The sequence below is a fragment of the Myotis nattereri genome, assembly GCF_964212035.1.
Source record: "Myotis nattereri genome assembly, chromosome: 9".
NCBI lineage: Eukaryota > Metazoa > Chordata > Mammalia > Chiroptera > Vespertilionidae > Myotis > Myotis nattereri.
Genome location: NC_138084.1, coordinates 76,835,531 through 76,860,986, shown reverse-complemented (window position 1 = coordinate 76,860,986; position 25,456 = coordinate 76,835,531). Strand labels below are relative to the sequence as shown.

The 25,456-nt window shown below is 46.6% G+C and overlaps 1 pseudogene across 1 annotated transcript; it reads left to right on the top strand.

Moving 5' to 3' along the window:
* Nucleotides 1-17,210: 17,210 nt before the first annotated feature.
* Nucleotides 17,211-24,955, top strand: LOC308525574 (protein FAM118B-like; annotated as a pseudogene). Its single transcript has 5 exons — nucleotides 17,211-17,294; nucleotides 18,649-18,742; nucleotides 22,181-22,300; nucleotides 22,917-23,784; nucleotides 24,858-24,955. The product of its transcript is annotated as a protein FAM118B-like (transcript).
* Nucleotides 24,956-25,456: the final 501 nt, after the last annotated feature.

Here is a 25,456-nt window from a genome sequence, read left to right as displayed (position 1 = left end):
TCTCCATTCACTTCCCTGGGAATGGCCAGCCAGGTGTAACCGCAGGGTAGCATTAAAATTAATGGTGCCACTAACTGGCCAAACCCCTCCGTTGTCCACTTTATAGTGGGGCCAGGCTGTGTTGCAAAAGAAGCTTGAGGGACTTAGGTCAAATTTCACCCAACAGGTAGCTTGAGGCACGGTGGATTGGTTCCCCATCTACAGAGAGACAGTTAAATTCCCAGCCGAGAGTTAGCGACACTAGTGGTTATGTTACGGCACAAGTCTGGAGGCAACCAGCTGACAGTGCAATTCTTATTGCATTGCTGCTGTTCTATACACATGTCTGTGGGTTCTCTTAATTCTACTTGTTCCTTGAACAACTATCCCCATCTGTTCCAAACTGTAGAACCTATTGTGGGGCCCTGTCTAGTGAATGCCAGATGCTCAAGGCCAATTGGAGTGTTAAGGCCCTATTCAGATACGCTGGGTGTGCAAGGCCACTCTGAGCCTGGGAATCTTAATCAGGGTGTTCAAGGCCAAGATGCTATATGCAGATGCAAGGACACAGATACCGCACAAGCGTGCCCTTTTATAAGCCAAAAGAGGTCACAATTTGGAAAAAAGCCTCTTCTGTCTCAGTAGTATAATGGTTACTAACCAGCCAGTGCAGCTGCTTGGGGAGGCTGCTCCTATGTAAGGCAGGCTGCTGTTATGTGGGGCTGAGCTATGGGGAAGATGCATCCATGACCAGCAGGTGCGGCTGCTCAGATAATAGCTGTGGCTACAGGGGCTACTGCTACTATGTCGGAAAGAAGTATTGCTGCCTGGCCGGCGTGCGGCTGCCTGCTGTATGGGACTTGCTTTGAAGAACTGTTTTGGATAGTGGCTCCTTGTTATTAATGGCTATATGCCCCTAGCTCAGGGGTGGGCAAACTTTTTGACTCGAGGGCCACAATGGGTTCTTAAACTGGACCGGAGGGCCAGAACAAAAGCATGGATGGAGTGTTTGTGTGAACTAATATAAATTCAAAGTAAACATCATTACATAAAAGGGTACGGTCTTTTTTTTATTTTTAGTTTTATTCATTTCAAACGGGCCGGATCCGGCCAGTGGGCCGTAGTTTGCCCACGGCTGCTCTAGCTCCTACAATTCTCTTATACACCCACAACTTCTCATGGCTTCTCCGTCTACCACCCAGTGTACAAGGCCAGCCCCTGGCAGAGGGGCTCAGACCCCACAGTTGGTATACTGGAGCAGGATGAAGGAACTGAGTTCCCAACAGTTAGTACAGTGAGCAGGGTTCAAGGAGGAACTTGCTCTGACACTGTAAAGGGTGAGTAGTGCCATGGTCCCGCTGGATCAGAGCCTCAATGGCTCGGCGTACAGGGTCCCAGGAGATGTTGCCGAAGTCTTGAGCAGCAAACCATGTTCAACTGGCAGCGGTGGCCAGACGGATGAGCCTTGGAAATCCGCCGGCCGCTCCTGGGGGAATTTTGTGCACACCCAACAAAGGGGGACATTATGCACTCGAGCTTAGGTGCGCGCCCACATGACTATTCTGTTAGCCAAGCTCACCCTGGTCAGAGAGACAAAGAGAGACCATCATAGGGAGATCACGGCCTTAGGGCAAGATGCACGGAACCGTGTCTCCCCTAGACAGCACTGTGGCTGGAATCAGAGGACGACCTGGCCGGTGATACCAAGTGGGATCCCCCCTTCATAGGGGCCCGGTTTCACAGGAGAAGCAATGGGAAATCTGGGCACTGGCCAGAGGGCAACAGCGCACATCCCCTTTAACAACGTTCCTGTCCCTTGTTTTCTGGCTTGGACTTGCACAGTTACTGCCCAGGGCTGGATCAAGGGGTGCAACTGTACCTTGTAGTTGTACCCGCTTCCCCAAGGGGATAGGAGAGCTACCCAGCAGCGATGGGATAAGAATCTCATTGTCGGCTGGCTGCCTCCAGACTTGTGACGTAACATAACCACTAATGTTGAGGTCCAGCAGCAATGGAATAGAAAATGTTATACCGCCCTAACCAGTTTGGCTCAGTGGATAGAGTGTCAGCCTGCGGACTGAAAGGTCCCAGGTTCGATTCTGGTCAAGGGCATGTACCTTCGTTGGGGGCACATCCCCATTAGGAGTTGTGCAGGAGGCTTCGATGTTTCTAACTCCCTATCCCTCTCCCTTCCTCTCTGTAAAAAAAATCAATAAAATATATTTTTTAAAAAAGAAAAAGTGTTATACCAGCACAAAACCTGTAGATACGTGATCCCAAGATACTTATGGGTGTGTGGAAAGTATGGCTAGCCCTACCTCCCCACGAATTGATCAGGTGGACATACTTGGGGTAGAAACAGCCCTTCTCTAGCAACAGTCCATGGCCAGATCCACACTGCCTCTTCCCTCTCTGCCAAGGGGGCAGGTGTAGGTAGCAGCAAAGTTCAAGATGGGTGTACCTTGGGGCACAACAGTTCATCTGTTGTTTTCACCTGCACACACAGTGTCTAAGGAGACCTCCACATCATCAAATCTAAGGGAAAGGCACCTGTCTTCCTGGACTGTTCATCCAGCAATCTGACGGCCGTATCCAATTGGCTAGCCCAACCTTTTGGGCTGGGTGGGTCTGCCTCTGGGTGGAGCTTGTCTTTCAACAGGCCATTACACTGTTCAATCACCCCAGTAGCTTGAGGATCATATGGAACGTGAGATTGCCAAAATACGTCCTGGCTTGGCCCAGCTCTGTACCTCTCCCTGTGAAAGGGGTTCCATTATCACTTGCTATGCTAAGGGGTCACCCATAGGTGGCCCCAAAATGTTCCAATCCTCAGACAACTGACCATTGGGCGGCCTCCTCATAGGGTAAGCAAAGATTAGGCCAGTGGTAGTATCCACAGCCGTAAGGGCATACTTACAACCCCGGTACAGAGGGAGAGGCCCAGTGAAATCCACCTGCCAATGTTGCAGGGGGGCCCCCTCCTCTGAGGACATGGCCCTCCTTCCCCTGGAGGCCGTATCAATGAGGGTGTGCCTGAGCACAGTGAGGACATCCTCATATGCACTGAGGGCTTCCCCTGTGGACAGGGCCAGGCCCCACCACCTAGCCACCTGCACCATTGTTTGTGGTCCCACGTACCCCAATTTCTGATGAGGCCACCAAGCCCGATCTTCAGGGGAAGGTACTACCTCTGGGACCCTTGCCAAGGCGCCTGCCTTATCATTCCTAGGGGCTAACAGTGGCCGATGGCCAATCAAATGGTATATTGTTGCTTCTTTGGAAGTCCCTACTTCCTATATATCCTTCTACATTTCCTGTCCCTACAGGGGCCGATATCCTATCATCCTCTGCTGCTTGTGCCATTGCGGCAACCACAAAGTCAAGCCTTTAAAGACAGCCCAGCTGTCTGTTCCAATGGCCACAGGGCCACGCTCCTTTGTCGAAACCATTCAGACTCCTTGCAATTCAGCCCATTGGCTACTTTGCCCAGTACCAGCATCTACCACAGTTTGTCTGTATCCAAACGGACAGCCACTGCCATCCGTGTAGCGGGGCTTCCTCTACTAGACCCATCCGTGTACCACATGGTCTCTGGGAGGGGTGGTGTACGCTCTCGGAATGGATAGGGACTACCTCCTCTATAGGAGTCTCATCCCTTCACAGGGTCTCATAAGTCACGGGACCTTGCAATCCTGTGACAGAGGGCCGATACTCACTGTTGCCCTCTGTTCCAAATAGGCCCCACACTTTGCTCAAGTTGAGGTTTGTGCTACTCCCAACTTGGGCGTGGTCATGCAGGACATACACCAACTGGCTATAGGATAGGCGGTCCTCAGGAGCACCTTACTTTGTGCCGCGATTGCCTCACAGACCTACAAGGCCGCATAAGTGACTGCCAACTGTTTCTCGGTGAGGGAGTACTGACTTTTGGCCCCCTTCCACAGCTGGGACCAGAGCCCAAGAGGTACCCTTCTCCACCCATACTGTTGCCACAGGTCCCAACCAAACCCCCAATGGAGTAACAATTATGTCCAATTGGAATGGTTGTGTCAGGTCTACACCTGCAAGGCAGTCGCCCTCTTGACAGCTAGAAAGGCCTCCTCAGTCTCTGGAGTCCAGTCCCATGTTGCTCCCTTTCAGGGCAACTGAATCAATGGCTGCAACAACTGTGCCAGGTGGGGAATGAACACTCGCCAACACCCAAAGACCAAGATAGTTCTGTAACTGTCTCACTGTTGTAGGTTTGGGATAAGGTTGCATTTTGTCAATGACTGCTCCAGGTATCACCTTGGTCTTACTCGACCAGACAACTCCCAAGAATTTGACAGATAAGCCAGGTCCCTGGACCTCGCAGTTGTTCACTGCCCATCTCCATGAGTCGAAAGCTTGCCGTAGGCTACTGGCAGCTGCATTCAAATCTGCAAGAGAATCAGAGATTAGCATGATGTCATCAATATAACGGAACATTGTCACTGTGGGAGACTTGCCCAAGGTTGCTAAATCTTGTGCCACCAGACCGATTGATGGTAGGGCTGTGCAAATATACTTGCGGGAGAATGACAAAAGTCCACTATTGACCTTCCCAGGTGGAAGCAAACTGTTCTTGACTCTCTGGTGCTACGTCCATGGAAAAGAAAGCATTAGCCAAATCCACCATATAGTGGTACCACCCCGACGTCAGTGTAAGGCGGTCTAGGAGATCCGTTATAGCCAGCACTGCAGAACATAGTGGGTAGTCACTTTATTCAGTTCTCTGTAATCTAGTCATTCGCCAGGTGCCGTCAAGCTTCCTCACTGGACATACTGGAGAATTGTAGGGGTTGTGCGTGGGATGGATGATCTTTGTCTTTTCCAGCTGCAATATTATCTGTCCAATTGCGTCCTGGCCTCCTGGGAGGCTTGTACTGCCACACCCACACCACCCAGCAGGGGTTAGGCAGTTTCATGGCTTCGTGATGCAGGTGTCCTCTTGGGATGGGCTTTCCCACATGAACCCACAAGCAGAATTCACCTGGGGTCATTGCAATCCTTACCCCTTTCAGCACATCCATTCCCAAGATGTATGCTGGTGTGGGAGAGATATACATGGTATAGGCCCGTAGTCAGCAAACTGCGGCCCCTTGAGTGTGGCCCTTCCACAAAATACCACGTGCGGGCATGCACGTACAGTGTGATTGAAACTTCATGGCCACACTCAAGGGGCCAAAGAGCCGCATGTGGCTCGCGAGCCGAGGTTTGCCGACCACGGGTCTAGGGGAACTGCTTTTCTTCGGCAGCTTCTGGAAACACTGTCCTACAGCAATCGCCTCTATAGGGCCAGCAGCACGTCACAGGCCTGCTGGTCCTTTCTTTCTTAACCCCTACAGCCAGCAGGTCTACTCACATTTGCTGCAGGATATTTTCACCGCCGCTTTTCCGGATCCTGAGCCCACTGTCTTAGACATGCCTTACATACCTTTGGTTTCTGCATTATGAACAGTCATGGGTCTCACCACCCCCTTTTCTCGCCGCTTGACTTCCAAGCTGGCCATGGCCGTAGTGATTCATGTACATGGCGGTTCACAAAAGGGGTCAAAACGGCTGCTAGTGAGCCCAACGCCACTGGACAGACTGCAGCGAGAATCAAGTCTTTCATACGCGTTACAAAACACTCATCATCAGGACCATGAGTATTCAAATTAAACATGGCTTGTCTCATGCCCATTCCCCATATAACTTGCACTAAATCTACATACGTAGTCTATTTACTCGCGGTTTCTGGCAATTCTCCAGCATCCTGCCAAATGCTTCGAGAGGCCGCCATTAGCCAGTCCATCAGGGAAGGATCTCCCGGCCCAACTTTCACACAGCTACTGATCTGCAGTCATTGCCACTAGGAAGGATGGGCCATATGGAGGTTAATTCTCCATTTCGGGGGGAGACAGCTGCAAGCTATCTGCACGTCATCCCACAACCTTAGGAGCCACACTGAAACCAGCTCCTCGGCCTCTGCCCGCTGTTTTCCTAATTCTCCCAGTTCTGTGGGGTAGAGGTGGTGTACCTGGTTAATTCAGAAGCTGTCGGCAGCCCTTGAGCTCCACCTCCTGGCGCCACAGGCTGATTGCGCTCCAGAGGCCATTTCACAATGGGCCGCGCCTGACTATCCTCCGAGCCGTCTCCTGGTGCTTGTTTTCCTGGTCCCTCCAGTCCCAAGGAGGCTACCTCCTGCTCTCGCATGCATACCCGAGCCTCTAATGTCTCCTCCAGGTTCTGTAACTCATGTATCTTAGCGTCCCGAGCCAGCATCTCACGGTGTTGCAGTTTCAAGGCCATTAGGAGCAACCAGCCTACCTGCCCGGCAGCCTTCCGCTGATCTTTGGGAATCGGGCCCATCAGGGACGACAAAGTCTTCTTTAACGCCTCCTGCATTACCTCAACCTGCTCCCAGTCCTTGGGGGATGAGAGGGGGGTTCCCAAGGTATCAGGACCTCCGCTACCTGATACCACAACCCAGTCGGAGGCCACATGCCCTCTGGTGGGATGGATGGGGTACTTACCCCAGAATCCTGCCAACTACACTCATTGTTGGGTGCAAGTTCCTCAGCCAGGGACTTGAACCCTCTGGGTGCAGGAAATTGGAAGAACACACGAGTGACCATAAGTAGGTGAGGCATGCTTTATTACAAATCTGTAACTTTCACAAACAAAGCAGCCAACAACTGGCTGGTCAGTGGCACCTTATATACACGCTCAAACAAAAGAGGCCTTGTGCCAATTAGTGACTCCATGCTACATTAACATAAGCAGGTTATATAAGGGTGTGCTTGCACAGTACATATAGTGCTACTGCGGAGTCATTGCCCTCACGCATGCGTAGGGCAAAGGGGCCTTTAACATAGCAATACTTCCGTGTCAGTGCCTGCACACATGCCTATGGTGAGTGGGCCTTAACCCCCGGCGTACTCTGGTCAGGGCCCCTGCCGGGAGCCGGTCCATCCTTGCTGTTTCAAGGGACCTGGCATATATGGCATACTGTTCTTAATATGCTTGCTCACCTTCTTGGCACTATGTGTTTTAACCAAGATCACCTCTCTGAGAAAGGTTGTTTCCCCAGGTAGGGATTTTCCCCTGAAGTTAGGGAGGGAATAAAACCCCTTAACTAAGTGCCAGTCAGGTAATTAATCACTTCAACTATGAACAATCATGCTTAAGCTACATAATCTTTACTCCCTGGAATGGAGATAAGAAACGCCCTAACCTTTAGAATAGAGATTGATAGGATTGGAATTAACTGGTATAAATACAGATGTAACAAGACAACAGGACACAGAACCTAGACACAGAACCTACACAGAACCTAGGCACAGAACCTACACAGAACCTAGAGACAGAAGAACTTCGCTGGAGAGAACATGGCAAAAGATCCTGGACAGAAACTGGAGACAGAACCTAGAGACAGAACCTAGCGAGAGAACATGGCAAAAGATCCTGGACAGAAACTGGCCACAGAACCTAGAGACAGAACCTAGCGAGAGAACCTGGCTGAAGAACCTAGAGACAGAACCTGGCTACAGAACCTGGATAGAACATGGCAAGAGAACCTGACTAGAACCTGGTGACTGAACCTAGCTGGAGAACCTGGACAGAACCTGGCTGGAGAACCTAGCGAGGGAACATGGCTACAGAACCTGGCTGGAGAACCTAGCAAGAGAACATGGACACAGAACCTGGCTGGAGATCCTAACCAGAACTTCGCTGGAGATCCTGAACAGAACTTCGCTGGAGATCCTGGCTAGGCTGCTGACCAACTGAACGCTGTCTCCGTGTCATTCCTTCTTCGCCGACTCCGTCTACACTTTTGGGAACCCCTGGACCTGCTGGGGTTGGACCCCAGCAGGCCCCCACACCCGCTTTTGGCTTTTTATTGCATAAAGTCTATAAAATGGATTTGCAAGTGTTGATATAATGTCTTGTGCTTCAGTGAAGGTGTGTTTCTTGAAACAGAATGTTTAAAATGTGTTCATAAAAGTCAATCTAAGAAATGCTAACTGCTTACATTTCAGTGGTCACTAAAAATGGAAGTTTCTAAGAGTTAAGAATTTTAATTAGTTGGAAAGAAATTGTATGGTTGATACTAGAAGATAGAAGGTATGGAAATATATTTTAAAGGAACAAGAAAGAGAATTGCTCTAACGCTGGTTGTTTTGAATATGTAAAGAGGTTTGTGAAAGTTGTAGAAAGATTTGTGAAAGTCATCCTAATATATAAAAAGCCAGGGGCCATCACGACAGAAACAACTGGATGGATGACCGAACAGCAGGCTGCATGGGGCGACAAAGGCCGGCAGGGGGGTTAGTGAGGGACGACCAAACGACTGAACAGCAGGCTGTGTGGGGTGACCAGGCCAGCAGGGGTCAGCTGGGGGCAACCAGGCTGGCAGGCAGAGGTGGTTAGGGGTGATCAGCCTGGCAGGTAGGTGAGCAGTTAGGAGCCAGCAGTCCCAGATTGTGAGAGGGGTCCCGGATTGGAGAGGGTGCAGGCTGGGCTGAGGGGACCCCTCCCCCCATGCACGAATTTCATGCACCGGGCCTCTAATAGATTTATAAAGAAAAATGTTAAAAGGACATTATATAAATGACACAGGCCAGTAAGCCAGGATGGTGGAATAGGAGATAGTTAAACAGCAGTTTGTAGCCATATACTAAATCTTATCTTCCCTAAACCAGGGACACTTAAGAGAAAATGTTTTTCATTTTTCCTCCACAGCCAGAGGCTAAATAGCTTAAAGCAGCGGTCGCCAACCGGTGGTCCATGGACCTCTGGTGGTCCATAAGAAAATTTTGGTGGTCTGTAGAAAAAGTTGGTGGTCTGTAGAAAAATTTGGGCATTATTTGCATTTTTTATGTTTTATTAATCCTAATAAATAATAAAATAAAAAAATATTCTAAGAAATTCTTATATTCTGACTGACAATTTTCGCCTTTACATTGCACTAAATTCACGAAATGTACTAGTACTAGAGTCTAGTACATTTCGTGAATTCCCCTTTCTAGTAACTAGAGAGGGGGAAACAAGAGAGGTGCAAGCAGCTTCAGTATTGTTTCAACCATTACAGCAGTCACCTGCTCTGCGATGACCGATTCTCATCAGATTGTTTTATTTGTGTATTGTACGTAACTGTGTATTTTCTTTAACTGTTATATTTGATGGCATCAAATAGTTTGACTTTAATAATGATCATTTCTTGTTTGGTTTTAGATTCAAATGAAATAAACCCATAATAAGTGGAAAAAAAGCAAAGGAATATTTTGCATTTCGTCAGTAATACAAAAGATAATGTAACTAACGATAGTAGTAACAATAGTAATATGTGTACTTCATTTAGCCGTGAGCTGATCAATGAATCAGTCTCCACAGTCCTCGTCAGGCACCACTAGGAAGAACATTTGAACTGGAGGCGGAGAGAAGAAAACACTCAAAGTATCAAGAAAATATGATTCAAACTACTTGAAATTTGGATTTGTTCAGGAGCCTGGTAGTGAGCTGGATCCACGGCTGCTGTGTGCTGTGTGTTCTGAGAGTTTATCCGATGATGCCATGAAACCTTCGAAACTCGAAAGACACTTGCAATCAAAACACCTGGATTTAGCTAAAAAACCACTTGAATATTTTCAAAGAATGCGTGAAAATAAGGGAAGCAAGTCATTGCTCTCACAAAAATGACTGTTGGAGATAAATCCTTACTAAAGGCTTCTTGCCTGATAGCACTTCAGATCGCGAAAAATAAAAAGCTGCCTATGCTTGGAGAAGAATTAATTTAGTCTTGCATGTTACAAGCCTGGGAAGGTTTTGGGAAAGCAGGCTGTCCAGAAACTGAAAGCAATTCCTATGCCCGCTAACACTGTCCAACGCAGAATTGAAGACATGGCTGAAGATGTTGAAAATCAAGTTATAAAAATGGTGAAAAATTCACCATTTTATTCAATTCAACTTGAATCAACGGGTGTAAGGAACAAAGCACTTCTTTGTTTTTGTGAGGGTTGAGTGTGAAGGAGAGTTGCAGGAAGAACTACTTTGTTCACTCAGCTTGCCAGGGGAACAACTAGATCTGAGATTTTTGAAGCACTTCATAGTTATTTCCTGGAAGACGGGATTGAATGGAAAAAATGTATTGGGATGTGTACGGACGGTGACGCAAACATGACTGGACATCTTTCAGGAATTGTTGCAAAGGTAAAAAATGTTGGTCACCCAGACATTTTGTCTACGCACTGCATTGTACATCCTGAGCAACTTGCGGTGAAAAAAAAATGTCCCCAGAACTACACGAAGTATTCAGATGTTATTAAAATAATAAATGAAATTCCACACAAAGCGCTCAATTCTCGAATATTTGCGGCACTTTGTGAAAAAATGGGTTCCCAGTCGACTCACCTTCTTCTTTGCGCTGAGGTGAGATGGCTGTCAAGGGGCAAGACCCTAACCCGACTGTTTGCCTGCGGGAAGAAGTCAAAACATGTTTCCAGTGGCTAAATAATCCGAAATTACAAGAACTCTTCTCCGACGATGAGTGGGTAGCCACACTTGCATACCTGGCAGATATCTTTTCATTATTAAATGAACTAAACATATCCTTGCAAGGACAACTTAAGGGTGTGTTCACACTATGAGGTAAAATGGATGCTTTTCAAAAGAAAATATTACTGTGGCAATGTGGTTGGCTGAAGATCTGCATATGCTTTCAAACTTTGATGAATATATGAGAGAGAAGGATGTCAACCAGCAGGTGGTACTAGTAACCCTGGTTCAACAGCACCTACAGTCACTCACAGAACCTTTTGGTCGTTATTACCCAAAGAAGAAGATCCCAGACATGGTAATACGTGGGTAATAGATCCATTTGCGGCAAACATTGAAGACAGCAATTTAAGCGCGAATGAAAAAGAAGGCTTCATCGATCTATCATCCGACGACAGTCTCAAAGCTAAATTCGTCATCCTTATCAAGACCTCATTTTTGGATCTCCATTAAAAGTGAATACCCATTGCGGAGTGAAAAAGCAATGAAAATTTTGATTCAATTTTCAACAATGTATTTGTGCGAAAAAAACATTTTCATCTGTCACAGCAATTAAAACTCGGTACCATTCTCGGCTTGAAATAAATATGGCTCTCTGTCTTGCAGTAACGTCATTGGAGCCAAAAATCCATAAACTTATTTCAAGCAAATAGGAGCAAATATCACACTCTAAAAATGTGTAATACTTAAATAAGCTTCAATTATTTTGTAAAAATTAAGCTTACTTTAATACATTTGTTACAATTAAACAACCTTTGAAGATTTTGTTATGATTAAATAAGTATTTATAATGTTGTTATATTAAATAGGTACATTTCGTATTAATAAAATGGAAATTCTCTGATCATTATTTTACAAATGTATTTATCTTTTTTTAAAAAAAAAATCGTATTAGTGGCCCGCGGGATTTAAAATTATGAATTTAGTGGTCCATGAGGCCCGAAAGGTTAGCGACCGCTGGTGTAAAGCACCCTACTCGGGGAGACAGATAGCAAAGATCCAATGAGTGTTATTTGCTGACCATACCCAAGGACAAATAGAGAATAAACCTCATTTTGGTTTATTTGGCACCCAGCCCCAGCAGAGTGCATGAATTCAATAAGACCAGTTTCCAATTGCTGTTTTATTAACCAAGACTTTTGCTGGAGTGTCATGTCTGAGAGACATGCCTGGACTCTGGATGCCACCAGAAGGCCTCAGGAAGCCAATAACAGCCCCTTGGAGAAAGCCAGTACCTTGCTCGGTCACACGGTTCATGGCAGTCTTTCCAGGTAAGGAGCGAGCGTTACTTTCCTGAGAGATGGCAAGGAAGGAACCTCACGACATTTTGGGAACCTCAAGAACTTGAGGAATTCATCCAAGTGTGTAGTAGGCATTACAGGAAAAGCTGGTTGGCAACTAGGTGGCTCAGCTTCTTTGCACTGAGGGGCTAGTTAAGGCTCAGTCATGCAGTGCAGATTTTAAAAGAGCCCATACAATCAATTGTGTTCGTGCAAGCAACCAGGCCAAATTGAAACTAGACTTAATACAGTAAATAAATTGATCTTAATTTGGCTCTTTAGTAACAATGAGGATGATTTTAGGGGGGAGGGGTGGGGGGATTGTACTTCAATAGACTAATACACAGTTGTGAATATTAGACTTTAATTCAATTAATTGTCTTCAAAGTTTTATTTTTCACCGATGAATTAAACTGGACCCTGGATGTATTTCGTTTTCTTAAATATTTGCCAAGACTTCTTGCTGTATATATGTCAATAGCTCGTTTGAAGAGAAACTACAACACAGGCTATTCTTAAATAGGCTGATGAAGGGAAGAGGCATCGCACTCTCTATCCCCTGAGATCTGGGCCCAAATCCGTGGTATGCTTCCCACGTTAACTTCATGGCTTTTACCCCTTTTAGAACCATTGGCCTGCCTGTTCCTAGCACTATTGTTTGGCCCCTATATATTCAACTGTCTAACTCAATTCATACTCTCTTGCTTAGAATCCATCAAGCTACAAATGGTTCTGGAAATGAAAGCCTCCACGGACAACCCAATTTTCGGCGGCCCTAGGTCATCCTCTCCTGACAGAAACCTGACTGCTGGGCTCCTGACAATGCCCCCACTCAGCAGGAAGCCGTCTGGATTAGGAATTTTGTTTGCTGGGAGTTTTTTTTAATTACTGCTTCTATTTCATCAGTTGTTATTGGCCTATTTAGGTTTTCTGATTTTTCCTGATTCAGGTTTGGAAGGTTGTATTTTTCTAGGAATTTGTCCATTTAGTCCATATTGTCCAACTTGTCATATAGTTGTTCATAATATTTTCTTACAATTTTTTGTATTTCTGTGGTGTCAGCTGTTACTTTACTGCTTTTGTTTCTGATTTTATTTGGGTCCTCTCTCTGTTTCTTGATGAGTCTGGCTACTGGTTTATCAATCTTAATTATCTTTTCAAAGAACCAGCTCTTGGTTTCATTTATCTTTTGTATTATTATTATTATTATTATTATTATTACTATTTTAGAGTCTCTGTCATTTATTTCCGCTCTGATCTTTATTTCCTTGCTTCTACTTACTTTGGGCTTTTATTATTATCTTTCTAATTCTTTATGTTGCAGGATTAATAGTCTATGAATAATTTTTATTTCTCGAGGTTGCCTGTAGTGCCATGAACTTCCCTCTTAGGACTGTTTTCACTGTGTCCCATAGATTTTTGTGTTGCTGTGTATCCAGTTTCATTTGTTTCCAGGAAGTTTTTGATTTCTTTCTTGATCCCATTGGTAACCCATTCATTGTTTAATAACATACTATTTAGCCTCCATGTGTTTGAATGTTTTTGAGTGTTTTACTCTAGTTGATTTCTAATTTCATTCCACTGTGATCCAAAAAGATGCTTTATCTGGTTTCAATCTTCTTGAACTTGTGGAGACTTAGTTTGTGTCCTAACATGTGGTCTATCTTTGAGAATGACACATACACACTTGAGAGGAATGTATGTTATGCAACTTTCGGGTGAAATGTTCTGTAGTAAATTTCAATTAAACCCATCTGATCTAGTGTGTTATACAGAGTCACTATTTCCTTATTAATTTTTTGTCTGGAAGATCTATCCAGTGAAGTCAGTGGGGTATTAAAGTCCCCTACTGTGACTGTATTCCTGTCAATTTCTCTTTTAAAGTCCTCCAGAAGTTTTAAAAATATATTTAGGTGCTCCTATATTCAGTACATATATGTCTATCAGAGTTATATTCTCTTGTTGGATTGTTCCCTTTAGTATTATGTGATGACCTTTATTATCTCTTGTTATGGCCTTCATTTTGAAGTCTGTTTTGCCAGATATGAGTATTGCTACTCCAGCTTTTTTTGGTTTTCATTTGCATGGAAAAATTTTTTTCCATCCCTCCACTCTTATCCTGTGTGATTCTTTTGTTCTGAAGTGGGTCTCTTGTAGACAGCATATATATGAATCATGTTTCCTTATCCATTCAGTTATCCTATGTCTTTTGATTGGAGCATTTAATCAATTCACATTTAACATTATTGATAGGTACTTATTTATTGCCATTTTAATTCTTTAGGCCTATATTTCTCTCTCTCACTGTTTCTTCTTATAACAGCAGACCCTTTAACATTTCTTACAATACTGGTTTGGTGGTGGTAAACTCCTTTGCTTTTTTTTTTGTCTAGGAGTCTAAGAAGCTCTTTATTTCACCATCTATTTTGAATGATAGCGTTGCTGGATTTCAGTAGTTTTGGTTTCAGATCCTTCCTGTTCATTAACTGGAATACTTCATGCCATTCCCTTCTGGCCTGTAGAATTTCTATTGAAAAAAATCAACTGACAGCCTTATAGGAGTTCCTTTGTAGGTAACAGATTGCTTTTCTCTTGCTGCCTTTAAGAGTCTCTCTTTGTCTTTAATTTTTGACATTTTAATTATGATCTGTCTGGGTATGGACCTCTTTGGCTTCTTCTTGCTTGGGACTTTCTGTGCTTCCAGAACTTGTGTGATTTTTTTCCTCCACCAGCTTAAGGATGATTTCTGCCATTATTTCTTCAAATAGGTTCTCTAGCTCTTGCTCACTCTCTTCACCTTCTAGAACAGTGACGGCAAACCTTTTGAGCTTGGCGTGTCAGCATTTTGAAAAACCCTAACTTAACTCTGGTGCCGTGTCACATATAGAAATTTTTTACTATTTGCAACCATAGTTAAAAAAAGATTTATATTTTTGATATTTATTTTATATATTTAAATGCCATTTAACGAAGAAAAATCAACCAAAAAAATGAGTTCGTGTGTCACCTCTGACACGCGTGCCATAGGTTCGCCATCACTGTTCTAGAACTCCTATGATGGGAATATTGTTACATTTCATGTCATCCCACAGCTCTCTTAAGCTGTCCTTCTAGTTTTTAATTGCTTTTTACTCTCTGATTCTGGTTGATTTTTTTTTTACACTGTCTTCTAATTCACTGATCAAATCCTCAGATTTCCATAATCTTCTATGTATTCCGTCCAATGTGCCCTTTATTAGTGCTATATCATTCTTCATTTCTGACTGATCATTTTTCATAGTTTCTATCTTTTCTTATACTGTTGAGCATTCTTGTAATCATTATTCTGAACTCTGTATCTGATTAATTTTTATATTTATTTTATTTAGCTCTTCTTCTAGAGAATTCTCTTGTTCTTTGATTTTGGAATTTGTGTTTTTGTCTCCCCATTTTGGCTGCCTATTTGGATTTGTTTCTATGTATTATGTAGATCTGCTATGACTCCCAGTCCTTTTGTAAGGTCTCTGGTGCAGGACAACGTCAGATGCTGTTTGTGACTGGTCCTGAGCACCATGTTTGGAGCTATCAGCAACCCACACCTTGTGGTTCCCTCTGTTGGGGCTGGGTGCCTTTGGAAAGGACCAAGATGCTTTCCTAGCCTCTGGTCCAGAAGCAGATCAGGCAAAGACTCAAACCCTCCAGAGATCCGCCTCTGCCTGCAGGCTGATTGTTATTCTCAGCCTCTTGATGAGCCTCGGGGTCTGCAGGGTGGGGTGGTTGCTTTCCCCAAGCAAAAGCTGCCTGGAAGTGAAAAGCCTGCCGGAGAAAGATGTCCTCCGCAGTATGGGGGAACAACTCAGCACAGGAAACCGGGCGGCTGCCTTCCGAGTTCTAGCCCCAGAGCCCCCAACCCTGGATTCTCCTCACACAGCTCTAGTCCACGCTGCCCTCCCTCTGCCAGAGTCCAAGGTGAGTGGCTGAACACAAAATTTTGTGCATTGGCCCTTTAAGAGGGTGCCTACATTTCCAGCCATCTCTCCCTGGCAGACAGCAACGCTGCTGCTTTTCACAACCAGATGTTAGGTGGGCACTTTTCTCCTTTCTGGTGCTCTGGGCTGAGGAGTCCAGCTTGGGGTTTAGACCCCAGAGTTGTCAGTGGGAACCCCCCACAGCTGATATATCCCTCGGGAACTTCAGCTGCCTTCGGTGGGAGCCCAGCCAGCCCTCTGGCGCCTCCATACTTCCTAGCAGGCTTTATGCAGCCTCCACTCCACATCCTTGCTTATAAGGACGCTCTCTAGCTAGTCTTCACTTGATTATTCAGGATTTTTTTTCTGTATTTTAGTTGTAATTCCAGTTTGGTCCTAGGAGAGAGTGAATGTAGCTTCCACTTACTCTGCTGCCATTTTGGACCCCTTAAAAAAAAAAAGGTGGCAGGGTGTTGGGAATGTTCTACCTGGTGATGCGGCTGAACTCAGATAGTAGGAGAAAACACTGAAGGGAGGAGACAGGTGAGGAGGCTGGATCAAACCAGGATGACCAAGCTCTCCCCACTGAGCTACTTCTCTGAAATAGAATTACCCATTACCTGACATCAGCAATCTGTTTGCCAAATATCTTCATTTTTGAATGCAAATTGCAAGATGCTTTCAGCGAGGAATACTTATCTAATTCTCTGTTACCCAGTGTGGACGGCCTGCTCATTTTCTCTCCTTTCTCCTCTTTGTTGACGGTGCAGCTACTGGCTGACTTAGGAGATATGACTCATCTCCTGTCAGCACAGCCTTAGCGGGGGACACACCTAATGGAAAAGGAGTCTCAGTGTTGTAGGAACAGAGAGGTAATTCCCAATTACTGAAACGTCTGGAGGACATTTCAAGGAGGCAGGCGGGTAATTAGCAAATAGGTTTGAGACACCTTGCGATGGCCTGAGGCGAGAGATGGCTGGGAATGAGGCTTTCAACCACCTTAGAAGATTCACTTATGGTTTCTTGCGTGGTGAGCTTCTCACTCTGAAGCAGGAAGGATGGCTTTGGGGTCGGATGGAGGGGCATCCCTCAGCATTGCCATCCTGAGAAGGGTGTCGCAGAAAGAGCTCCATGCGTTCCTGAATGGCAGGGGGTTAAAAGCAATCAAGCAGAAGTAAACTGAGCCCTTCACTTGGTCAGACTCTGTATAGTTACGGTGTAAACCGTGTGTGGTGTGTGGTGCAGGGGGAGCAGTCAGCAGCCCAAAGGGGCCTTGGAAAAGCTCTTGCCTCAGGAGGAAGCTCAGGTCGGGGAACCCAGGCACAGAACTTTAAACCCTGGGAACTGGCAGCCACATTCTAGAGATGCCCTTATTTAGCTCACTTTGCTGGAGAAGCTCAATAGAGCGTCCACACATCCCGAGGCCGTGGTCTGAGGAAAGCCCACGATGACAGGCCCTTTAGATGTTGCAGACTTTGGATCAGATCTCAAACCAAAAGCCTCTGGCTATTTCCCTGGAGAGACCCTCAGGGTAACAAACAAATGGAGGCCCAGGGTGTCCAGTTCAGGCGAGGCCGCCACTCTGACCCGGCTTGGGCATCTCAATGTCTCCTCCCCGTGTGTGTGTGTGTGTGTGTGTGTGTGTGTGTGTGTGTGTGTGTGTAGGAAAAGAGGTTCCCGTGGGGAGGGCCTGCTCACGTCGAGTCTGGCAGAATGGGTCTGTAGTGTGGGGCGAATCCCTCTGCCCGAGGTTTATCCTGATCCCTAGAGGTGAATTTCATCCCCCTGGTGGAGGTCGGGGCAGACACAGTCCAGGCCTGATTTGAGAACAGAAGATTGAAAAGAAGTTGTGACAACGAACTGACTTGGCCCTGCTGCCTCCGGTCCCGCTGCCAGGCACTGTCATTGCAGAGCTCTACCCAGGATACCAGGGGGAGACGGTCTACGGGGACGGCCGCCTGCGCCAGTGAGGGGCAGGTACGACAGGTCACCAACAGGCCCGTGCAGGCTCTGCAACCGCCTTCGAAGTTTCACTTCTGGCTTTTGCTTGGTGAGCTTCTCACTCTGAAGCATGAAGGACGACACTGGGGTCAGAACCAAGGGGTGTCACTCAACATCCTGCGAAGGGTGTCACAGAGGAGCCCCGGTGGTTCCCGAATGTCAGGGAGTAAAGGACAGCAAAGACATGAAAGAAGTAAACTGAGCCCTTCACTTGGTCAGACTCTATGTAGGGACAGTTGTGTAACTGTGTGTGGTGTGTGGTGCAGGGGAGCAGTCAGCAGCCCAGAGGGGCCCTTGGAGCTCTTGTCTCAGGAGAAAGCTCAGGTAGGGGAACCCAGGCAGGTAACTCACTTCCTCATGAAAGAGCCCAAAGGAACTTGGAGCCCTGGTAACCACGCAGCCACATTCTATGTAAGCATCTACCCAGCTCACTTAGCTAGAGATGCTCCAGAGAGCAGCATGTTTACTTGTTGCATCCCCAGGTCTCAAGGCCTTGGCCTCAGGAAAGTTGCAGACTTTGAGTCAGATCTCACCCCAGGCATGTCTGTCCTTTTTCCTGGAAGGACTTAAAGGAAACAGGAAGACCTGGCGTGGTCCAGTCCAGGCCAGGCCACCACAAGGACACCTCTAGGTCCCTCCCTGTGTGTGTGACAAGCAGGAGGGTTTCACATAGGGAGGGCCTGCCCTGAAAAAAGTGTAGGTTGAGGAGGTGTCAGAAGCCAGGTGGGCTGGTCACGTTCACACCACAGGTCCAGGCTGGCTGGGTGGACGTGAAGTATAGAGCGCTATCCTCTGCCTGGGGTTTCTCTTGAGCCCTAGAGGGGGATCTCATGTCCCCCAGGCTCTGATGCCTCCAGATGGGCTAATGGCCATTCTCATTGCAGAACTCCACTCAGGAGGTCCTTCAGGAAGTGGTCAGTGGGGACGACCACTCCATCTCCCCTGGTGAAATGCAGGTGTGCCACGCAACCAACAAGGGTCAGTGAAAGCTTGGGCTGACTGGCTACTGAGGGGTCTCCAGAAACAGGGCCCAGACATGGGTGGGGCAGGCCCAGAGGCTGCCCTGGATGCTTCCCAGGTCCCACCCAAGGTCTTTGTGCACTTCTTCATGTGCAGCCCTGACCTGGAGCACTGTGCCCACTCCTTTGGGTTTGATTTGAGAACCTGCAGCCCCTTGAGGCAAAGGCCAACCATGAGAAGGCAGGGGGGTGCATGAGAGCATATAGGCAGGGGGCAGGGCTGGACACACAGAAAGGAAACTTGGAGTCTGTCATTGGGCCGGGAACAAAGTCTGGCTTCAGACCACCCCTCTGGAGGAGGATGTCCTATGGTGAGTCCTGGCTGTGGCTTCTCTGGCGGGCTCCGGCTGTGTCCTGCCTCTGGGGGCTACATGGAAAGGCCGGCACATGGATGACCTTCCCTCCTCCTCCTCCAGCTCCAGTGCCTGCACACCCTCAGGAGCAGATACAGGTGCAGAGAACAGTGCATAAGTACAGGCGGCTCCCAAACTGGAGGAGCGTCAACTCCAGCGGCCTCTCCAGAGCCGCAACCAGCACCAGCACCCATGTCATCAGCAGGCCTGCAGGGAGGCGGCATGTGCACCGCATTCCGCAGCACCCACTGGGAGAGTCATCACGTGCACCGGTACCCACGAGCTGGCAAATCACCCGTCCCTCCGCAGGTAGAACCGTCGCCGGCACCTGCAATGGATCCAGCACGTTACCCACCACCCCTGAACAAAGAGCTGGTTTTAGAAAACTCCTCAGTGCCAGCTATGGAGCCTCTTGAACTGCTCCCCGACCCAGAACTCCCTTTACCCTCCCTTTTTGAGCTTTTGTTTCGGTGTTAATATTTTTGTTTTAACTATTGTATATTTTAACTTATTTCAAGTTGTAACTTACATGTCATAAAATGTTTTTGTTTTAAATTGTGCAAATCATGAGCATTATGTACATGCACGAGGCTGTGCAAACATCACCACAACCTATTTGCAGAATATTTATCTCCCCAAATGGAAACCCTTCACCAAAAGACTCACTGCCCATCCCCCCCTTCCTCAGCCCCTGGCAACCTCTCATCTGCTTTCTGTCTGTGTTCCTTTACCTATTCCGGATGTTTCCTATAAAGGGGATCCCACCACAGTTGCCTTTCTGTGGCTGCTCACATATTTCAAGAAGGGACAGATTAATTTGTTTTATTAATTTGTTTTCTGTTTTTATTTGCACGAGGATTTTTGTTATTTGAAAGGGAAATTCCAGATGAATTAAAGATCCAATCTAAAAAAAAAAAAAAAAGGCCTTTTCGTTAGTATGTGCGTAATCTCAGGGCAGAGGAGAGGCCCCAGAGCCAGGAGCCAGTGGGGAAACGTCTGGTTCTTCCTGTGCCCAAAACAAAAACAAGAAAAATGCAGGAAGCTGGGAAGAAAAACCACACACTGAGAAGCGTTCCTTACAGCCCACGGCCAGAGAAAGGTTTCACACCCCTGCCACGCAGGAAACGCCCCGAAGGCAGTGGGTTAAACATGGGCAGAGAGCAAGCACACGCATTCCAGTGCGAGGCGGTGCACACTCCCGCACTGTCCCAGACACCGGCCTCCCAGTGGGCCCGCGCTCCCTGTGAACACGCGGGGGTGGGAGAGCACTGTCACTCCGACAGGCAGGCTGCTAGTCAGGAGGCAAGCAGCCCGGGACACGGTGAGAAAACAGCGGAGCCCCTGGAGAGAAGCGGAAAGGCCCAGCTCTGAAAGGACAGCGTGCAGGACCCTGCACGCTCCCGCGGGCGCTCACCTGCTCCTGGCCATGCTCATTCCAGGAGCTGACCCCGCAGAAATACTTGCACAATTTTTAAAAGATGTGTTTTCAAGACCACCCACCAGAGCACTGGTGAAATAGCCGGGGATTGGGAAAACACTTCTGGTAATGTCATGTAGGGGGGTCGGGGTTTTATCCGCCCTGGTTCACGTGGAGGAGTGGAGCGCAGCAGCTGTAAAGGAGGTGCAGGGGTCCCTATGGGCTGCAGATAAAGACCTCAGTGATTCTCTTAGGTGAGACATGCGGACCAAGCGTCTGCATCCAGAAGCCCACCTGCTAGACAACATAACATGTGATTTCAACAGGCGGGCGTGCATATGTGTGAATGCATGGGGACAGAGACAGAAAAAGACAGAATGAGAAGCAGAGAGCCCATGAGAGACCCACCAGACCACTCATGATGGTCACCTCTGAAGGCGAGACTTGCAAATCAATTCTCCTTTAGGTGGTGGTGAAATTTTTTATAAAGTGCATAGCTTTTGTAATTCTAAAAACATTAAATTCATGCTAATGTTATCCATTTATTACTCATTTATGGAGTAAAGGCAATTACTCAGTTTTAATATTTTATCCTCCCCTGAGGACATTTTTTTCCCCATTGATTTTTATTTTTATTTATTTATTTATTTTTTACTCAGTGTTTTCAGTTTTTCAATGATGGATACATAAGTATAAGCCAAGGCTTCTTCCCAGAGTTTACAATCTAGACAGAGAACAAGGCAGACACCACTTAATGGAGGCAAATAATTCCAAGGAGATAATATAAGTGTTTTTTGCAAAGTACAAGTTCTCATACAATTTATAACTAAATACTGACTCCATGGTGTTCTGGTTGTCTCAAAGGGCTCTGAGAAAGTAAATCCCATTACTAGATAAAACTAGTGGTTCATCTAGTTGAAGATCCTTTCCAGAAGCATCAAAAGTGGTGGTGAGAGCAGACGAAATGTCAGATTCTGTTTAATTTATAAAAGTATCCAAGATATGAAAACATCATCCCCATTCATTTCTAGAGAGTGTGAAAGAGAAGGTGGGGGCTGAGGGAGGGGGGAGAGGGAGAAAGAGAGAGAAACATCATTGATTGATTGCATCTGCACGTGCCTAGACCGGGCCAGGGAGCCAACCCACAACCCAATATGTGGGCTGACGCTCTAACCACTGAGAACACTGGCCAGGACCAGTTTTAATTTTTAAAGGTGACGATCACAAGAAAAATAAGGATTTATTATAGTAAAATAGTGACTTCTAAAAAATAAAGTTAGAGTGGGGTGGTTTGGAGCTGACACAGAATGAACAGAAAAAAAAGACCTTCCACTAGAGTAGCGGTTGCCAACGGGTAGTCTGTGGACCACTGGTGGTCCGTGAGGTCCGAAAGGTTGGCGACCGCTGCACTAGAGGGATGGGTGGAAAACCAGGAATACACAGCATCCAGAAGAGATCAGAATGGAATTGTCAGATGCTTCCAACAGAAACTGGATGGCTTCTACAAGGAGCCAATCTTCTGAGATAGGAGGATTGGCTCCTTGTAGAAGATTTTTGGATCCAAGATTTTTGGATCCTTCGGTGATCGTGCTCTCCCCACCCCCCTTCCCCTTCTCCCTCAAAAAAGAGCCCAGGACGCTGCTTCTAAAAAGTAAGAAGCCTTGGGAAGTTGTGTTGGTGATCAAAACACACATCAGTGCGATGGTTGCACCTCAGGTTCCAGCCCTGAAATCCTGGAAGGGGTTATGTAAGGATAGAAAAAGGCCTTTTTTCATCTTTGCTGTGACCTTCCACAATTTAGGAAAAACACCTGGTAATTAAACCCCAAGATGTTCGGCTCCTCTGATTCAGACAGCTTTTCTGTTCAAACTTCGGGACAAGATAAGGTTGCATTCTTGCATCTTCCTGCTCCTTGCCGTCTTCACAATCAGGGAGAATTCACATCAAGGACTCTCTAGTTCCCTTCTCTCTCCCCTTCAGACCTCTTTTGAACTCTTCATAACTTTTATTCTAAGCTTGTTTTACAGGATTGGGAAAAATGCTGATAAGACATCTCCTTAGGACATCTGCCAGACTATCTCCTGAAAAGCAAACAAACTAACTTTTTAAGGCACCCCCCCCCACCCCCGTATCTGCTCAACTTCAACACAATCACTCCCTCCCCTCCCTTCCTTGTCATCTAGCAACAGCAACCAATTGCTCTTTAAAAGCGAAAGCCACTCTTTCTTCCCCCATCCTGTATTGATGAGCAATACTTGGCCCTTTCCTCCCTTGGAAAGTAAAATAAATTTTCTCCCTGCATCTATCTCTTCTCTCAGTTATGAATTATTTCACAGCCCAAGTCACTGGCCAAACCCTAACAGTTAATTCAGGCTTTCGTGATGCTGCCACTGACTTTGATCTTCTAGAAGATAAGGAGAGCAAAAAATTTCAGGAATGTCTGTCTCCATGAAAACAAGAATCTTGTTCATGTTGCCCATGACCTTATTCAGAAACCCCTCTCCTTGTGCTAGCAATGTTCGATCCACGCATTTCAAGGGCTGTTTATATGAAGTATTCGATGACTTGGAGTCAAAGACGGAAGACTCTGGAAAGGAGCTACTTCAGTCAGTTCTCTACCTGATGGAAAATGGGGCCCTGGAATCGACTCCAGGTTTCGACAGTCTGCTGGCACTGTACACAGCATAGCGGGGAAAACAGCCCGGGTCCCTTGACCTTACTGATGAACAAGAGGTCCTACAGTGGGCTCTACAGGAGCGGAAACTGAGAGTGGCACACATCCATGGGAGCTACACCAACCCTAAGGCACTCTCCTTCCTCCGCTGGGCGCCGGAATGTGCTCAGGAACACTGAAGCTACGAGAGAGGTTCAGAAACTCTATGAAAACAAGTCATTTCTTTCCCTGGGTTGTGGCCAGACCTTGGATGTCACCATTTTCCAAGCCCTTTTCTGGAGGCTGTCAGGTATAAATCTTAGAATGTTTCATGCTTGTTTGGAGAGGAGATGTAGATGAGTTCAAGAAAACATGCTGGACAAAGGGATCAAGGTCATCTGCTATGGAAATAAATATGCTGGTCTTCCAGAACATTTCAAGCGACTGACCTGTGAGCTCTCCACGAAGGGTAGATTGGGGAAGGTGAGAGGGTTAGCTAAATGGTTCATCTGCAGTACACAGTGAGAGGAGAGACCACAGTACAGAGTGCTACAAAAGTCACTACATTAGACCAAGCGGTAAGGCCCTACCATGGACATTGTTTACCAGTAAACTTACAAGAACCCGTCACAGCTCCTAGGAAAAACCAAAACCAAAACCCAGAAGCCAACCTACATGGAATGTGTGTGTGTGTGTGTGTGTGCTCGTGCGCACACGCGCATTCCAATTTAATCCTTCATGCTGGCTGGTTCTTGGCCTTATGAGGTCTGTTCCAGTTCGAGCACACCCAACTGACAACGCAGCTCCCCACCCCACCCTTAGGCTGGACCTGCCTGTGTCCACGCACAGATCAGTGTGATATCCACTGAGTAGGTTGCTGCTCTGCAGTAAAGGACTTTGGATGCAGACACTGCGGAACCACCATGGCCCTTGTTACAGTTTTGTACTCCATTCTTGGGTTTTTCACTTAAGCTCAATGGCTTTTTAAAAACAAGATGTGAAGCTCTAGTTTTCTAGAGCTTTTACCGTGTGCAGTATTTTACATACCTGAGCTGTATTAAAAGCTTGTTCATTTAATGAAAAAGAATAAACAGCAGTCATTCCCCTCAGGAGGCACGCCCCAAAAGGCCCAGTGTCCCAGTCCTTCCCCTTAGCGAGCACATGTGTGCGCCTCTGTTCCCATGCACACACATGCATGCATGTGCAGGTGCTCGAGCAAGTTCAAATAAGTGCCTGTGTAAAATGTACAGCTTGATTTGACCCTTCTAGTGTCTTCTTTCCTGCAATTGCAGATGCAGTTAAGCATCAGGGGCACTTGTCTATAATCTGGAATCACTCACTGGAAGAATTAAAACAACACCTCAGTTGTGTTTCATCTAAATAGCCACCTTATTCTGGGTGCTGAAATGGGCATGAGAGTGTGGTGAGAAAAAACGTGGTCACGAGTAGTGCTGTGGCCAGCACGTCTCCAGGGAAGTGCGAGGAATCCAGAGCTAAGAGCAGGTGAGCTGGTGTCAGCCAACATGGCCTCACTGGCGTCTGGAGGAAGGGGTGAGCTCCTCTTTCTACTAACTTCCTTCCTCTGCCGATGGTTTGACAGAACCTATTTTGGAGGGTGTTGGTATGATGAGACCTGTCCTGCTGGTGACAGGATTCCAGGTAGGACCCATGGGGGAGATTTCCCAGGAGCAGGCAGCATATACCATCAATGAGTTTGAAAAATGTATGCTCTGCCAAGCAACAGGGTAAAGGCTCCCTATTTGGATTGGATGTACTGTACAAATTCAAATTTTAGTTTGGTTCATGATGAAATAACTGTCGTTTTTTCAATTTCCCACAAGCAAGAGAAAACTGTACAAAGACCCTTTTGTATCACTTCCTTCCTGCTCCTCTCCTTTGTCGTCTCTCTTCCACGCAGAGGAATGGGCCAGCAGAGGCTCGCCATACTCATTCACTCACCACCCCCACACCCCAGTGCCTTGTCCGCACCTATCGAAGCTCCCTGAGTAACTCATGGTCAGCAACCACAAAGGTACTGACAGTTGTTCCATGTTCCCCTAGCTCCATCTCAGAATCTGTAGGCACCGTCTGAAGTCTAAACATCTGCTATTTTAAGGCCCCCAATATGTTATATAGAAATGTTGCTTTCTTTTAAAATCAAATTCAGATGTGAGAATCTGACAATATACAGTATACATGACATAAAAAGGGCCCTTAATGTGGTGGGCTAGTGTTGATACCCTGATAGAA